The following is a 5,000-nucleotide window of genomic DNA, read 5'->3' as shown; positions in this document are numbered from 1 at the left end:
GGTTAATGATTTCACACTTTTAACATATTTTTGCGCTTTTTGGTTAATGATTACTCTGCTTACTGGTTAATTATTTGCCCTTTCGGACTTAGTCTCTGGAGATTATTTTCGAGTTTTTGGTTAATGATTTCACACTTTTTACTTACTTTTGCGATTTTTGGTTAATGATTTCACACTTTTTACTTACTTTTGCGCATTTTGGTTAATGATTACTCTGCTTACTGGTTAACCATTTGCCCTTTCGGACTTAGTCTCTGGACATTATTTTCGAGTTTTTGGTTAATGATTTCACACTTTTAACATATTTTTGCGCTTTTTGGTTAATGATTACTCTGCTTACTGGTTAACCATTTGCCCTTTCGGACTTAGTCTCTGCACATTATTTTCGAGTTTTTGGTTAATGATTTCATACTTTTTACTTACTTTTGCGCTTTTTGGTTAATGATTACTCTGCTTACTGGTTAACCATTTGCCCTTTTGGACTTAGTCTCTGGACATTATTTTCGAGTTTTTGGTTAATGATTTCACACTTTTTACTTACTTTTGCGATTTTTGGTTAATGATTACTCTGCTTACTGGTTAACCATTTGCCCTTTCGGACTTAGTCTCTGGAGATTATTTTCGAGTTTTTGGTTAATGATTTCACACTTTTTACTTACTTTTGCGATTTTTGGTTAATGATTTCACACTTTTTACTTACTTTTGCGCATTTTGGTTAATGATTACTCTGCTTACTGGTTAACCATTTGCCCTTTTGGACTTAGTCTCTGCACATTATTTTCGAGTTTTTGGTTAATGATTTCACACTTTTAACATATTTTTGCGCTTTTTGGTTAATGATTTCACACTTTTTACTTACTTTTGCGATTTTTGGTTAATGATTACTCTGCTTACTGGTTAACCATTTGCCCTTTCGGACTTAGTCTCTGGACATTATTTTCGACATTTTGGTTAATGATTTCACACTTTTAACTTAATTTTGTGCTTTTTGGTTAATGATTTCATACTTTTTACTTACTTTTGCCCTTTTTGGTTAATGATTACTCTGCTTACTGGTTAACCATTTGCCCTTTCGGACTTAGTCTCTGGACATTGTTTTCGACATTTTGGTTAATGATTTCACACTTTTAACTTAATTTTGTGCTTTTTGGTTAATGATTTCATACTTTTTACTTACTTTTGCCCTTTTTGGTTAATGATTACTCTGCTTACTGGTTAACCATTTGCCCTTTCGGACTTAGTCTCTGGAGATTATTTTCGAGTTTTTGGTTAATGATTTCACACTTTTTACTTACTTTTGCGATTTTTGGTTAATGATTACTCTGCTTACTGGTTAACCATTTGCCCTTTCGGACTTAGTCTCTGCACATTATTTTCGAGTTTTTGGTTAATGATTTCACACTTTTAACATATTTTTGCGCTTTTTGGTTAATGATTACTCTGCTTACTGGTTAACCATTTGCCCTTTCGGACTTAGTCTCTGCACATTATTTTCGACTTTTTGGTTAATGATTTCACACTTTTAACATATTTTTGCGCTTTTTGGTTAATGATTTCATACTTTTTACTTACTTTTGCGCCTTTTGGTTAATGATTACTCTGCTTACTGGTTAACCATTTGCCCTTTCGGACTTAGTCTCTGGAGATTATTTTCGAGTTTTTGGTTAATGATTTCACACTTTTTACTTACTTTTGCGATTTTTGGTTAATGATTACTCTGCTTACTGGTTAACCATTTGCCCTTTCGGACTTAGTCTCTGGACATTATTTTCGAGTTTTTGGTTAATGATTTCACACTTTTAACATATTTTTGCGATTTTTGGTTAATGATTACTCTGCTTACTGGTTAATTATTTGCCCTTTCGGACTTAGTCTCTGCACATTATTTTCGAGTTTTTGGTTAATGATTTCACACTTTTAACATATTTTTGCGCTTTTTGGTTACTGATTTCATACTTTTTACTTACTTTTGCGCCTTTTGGTTAATGATTACTCTGCTTACTGGTTAACCATTTGCCCTTTCGGACTTAGTCTCTGGACATTATTTTCGAGTTTTTGGTTAATGATTTCACACTTTTTACTTACTTTTGCGATTTTTGGTTAATGATTACTCTGCTTACTGGTTAACCATTTGCCCTTTCGGACTTAGTCTCTGGACATTATTTTCGGGTTTTTGGTTAATGATTTCACACTTTTTACTTACTTTTGCGATTTTTGGTTAATGATTACTCTGCTTACTGGTTAACCATTTGCCCTTTCGGACTTAGTCTCTGGAGATTATTTTCGAGTTTTTGGTTAATGATTTCACACTTTTTACTTACTTTTGCGATTTTTGGTTAATGATTACTCTGCTTACTGGTTAACCATTTGCCCTTTTGGACTTAGTCTCTGGACATTATTTTCGGGTTTTTGGTTAATGATTTCACACTTTTTACTTACTTTTGCGATTTTTGGTTAATGATGACTCTGCTTACTGGTTAACCATTTGCCCTTTCGCACTTAGTCTCTGGAGATTATTTTCGACTTTTTGGTTAATGATTTCACACTTTTAACTTAATTTTGTGCTTTTTGGTTAATGATTTCATACTTTTTACTTACTTTTGCCCTTTTTGGTTAATGATTACTCTGCTTACTGGTTAACCATTTGCCCTTTCGGACTTGGTCTCTGGACATTATTTTCGAGTTTTTGGTTAATGATTTCACACTTTTTACTTACTTTTGCGATTTTTGGTTAATGATTTCACACTTCTTACTTACTTTTGCGATTTTTGGTTAATGATTACTCTGCTTACTGGTTAACCATTTGCCCTTTCGGACTTAGTCTCTGGACATTATTTTCGAGTTTTTGGTTAATGATTTCACACTTTTTACTTACTTTTGCGATTTTTGGTTAATGATTTCACACTTTTTACTTACTTTTGCGATTTTTGGTTAATGATGACTCTGCTTACTGGTTAATTATTTGTACTTTCGGACTTGGTCTCTGGACATTATTTTCGACTTTTTGGTTAATGATTTCACACTTTTAACATAATTTTGCGCTTTTTGGTTAATGATTACTCTGCTTGCTTGTTACTGATTTCCCCTTTCGGACTTGATCTCTGGCCGTTCTTTTCGACCTTTTTGGATCAGGTTTCCACACTCTGAAATTATTTTGGGCTCACTGATTAGGCGAGATCAAGGGGGCATGCCTGGGCACTTTGGGCTCAGTTTGGGAAGGCGGCGTCCGTGTGCTCCTCCGCCCTTCCCGCACTTGCGGCTAGGTTTGCCAAACTGCGCTGACCCGCAGCCCTGCCTTTTTGCCCACGGCACACGGAACGACTCAAGTCTGGCTCCGTTCCAGGCCGTTGCCTCCGGCTGCCCGCCGTCCGGCCGGCCTGGGACGTACCCCGGCTGACGGCGCCGGAGGCCCTCTAGCAGCCACCGGTGCCGCGGGCCAATGGGTCCGGGCGTTCCGGAGCTATCGGTGGGGAAGTGCTCTCCCCTTTTCCTGACGCCGTTCGCCCGAGCAGAGGTGCAGCCTGACGGGACTGCTGTCGCCTTCCGCGGCGCACCGGCCCCTTTCACCTGCCGTCGACCGCGCGGAGCTCGGACCTCCCTCCCCGAAGTTATGGCCCCGGCGCCGGAGGGTGCCCGGGGCCGGGCATTCAGCGGGGTGAGTCTTAACCTTCCCGGTCAGCCTGCGGGGTCGGTGCGCCGGCACTCGACGCCGGAGGGTCCCCTCTTTCCGTAGAGCCCCGCCCGGTGCCGATCGGCCGGCGGATTGCGGAGCGAACCGCGCCTGACCGACGGGCCTCGGAAACCCGTTGCAGTCGACGGGGGGGAACCGGACAGCGGGACGAGGTGCCGATTCCACCCGCAGATTCGATCCCGAAATCCCGCGGGATTCGGCGGTCCGACCCGACAGATTCAAACGTCGCCCGGGCGGCCCCCAGCGGTCGGGCCGGCCTGGTTCCGCCACCGCCCGATGCCCCTCGCCCCCGGCTACCGCCGGCCGCGCAGACCGAGCGAATGCGGCCGGACGTCCGGCGGCAATCGGCCGGAAAGCGGTATGGCCATTTCCTACTGTCCCTCGGACGGGCAGAGGGGCGGCGCCGGGGCACTCGCGGACCAGGCCGCGCCCCTCCGAGCCCTACCGCCTGCCGTCGACCGCGCGGGGATCGGACCTCCCTCCCCGAAGTTATGGCCCCGGAGCCGGAGGGTAGCCGGGGCCGGGCATTCAGCGGGGTGAGTCTTCACCTTCCCGGTCAGCCTGCGGGGTCGGTGCGCCGGCACTCGACGCGGGAGGGTCCCCTCTTTCCGTAGAGCCCCGCCCGGTGCCGATCGGCCGGCGGATTGCGGAGCGAACCGCGCCTGACCGACGGGCCTCGGAAACCCGTTGCAGTCGACCGGGGGGAACCGGACAGCGGGACGAGGTGCCGATTCCACCCGCAGATTCGATCCCGAAATCCCGCGGGATTCGGCGGTCCGACCCGACAGATTCAAACGTCGCCCGGGCGGCCCCCAGCGGTCGGGCCGGCCTGGTTCCGCCACCGCCCGATGCCCCTCGCCCCCGGCTACCGCCGGCCGCGCAGACCGAGCGAATGCGGCCGGACGTCCGGCGGCAATCGGCCGGAAAGCGGTATGGCCATTTCCTACTGTCCCTCGGACGGGCAGAGGGGCGGCGCCGGGGCACTCGCGGACCAGGCCGCGCCCCTCCGAGCCCTACCGCCTGCCGTCGACCGCGCGGGGATCGGACCCTCCTCGCCGAAGTTATGGAGGTAAGACCGGGAGGCTGCCCAGGGTCGGGACTTCAACCGGCTGCCGCCACCCTTTCCCGCCTGTCCCACGGGCTCGGAGATCCAGGCCCTGCAAAGACCCTCCGGTCGCCACCCGACAGGTGCTTTACCGGAGAAATCGTAAACCGGCGTCAGGGCCGGACCTGTCCCGCAGAGGGCAGCCTGCGCCCTTATGCTTTCCCTTTTGCTTTGGCCCCGCAGTAGCAAATGGTTCACCGATAA

This window comes from Heterodontus francisci, unplaced genomic scaffold, assembly GCF_036365525.1.
Source record: "Heterodontus francisci isolate sHetFra1 unplaced genomic scaffold, sHetFra1.hap1 HAP1_SCAFFOLD_2235, whole genome shotgun sequence".
NCBI classification, from domain to species: Eukaryota; Metazoa; Chordata; class Chondrichthyes; order Heterodontiformes; family Heterodontidae; genus Heterodontus; species Heterodontus francisci.
The sequence above is the reverse complement of the archived record's forward strand: the minus strand, read 5'-3'. Positions refer to the sequence as shown.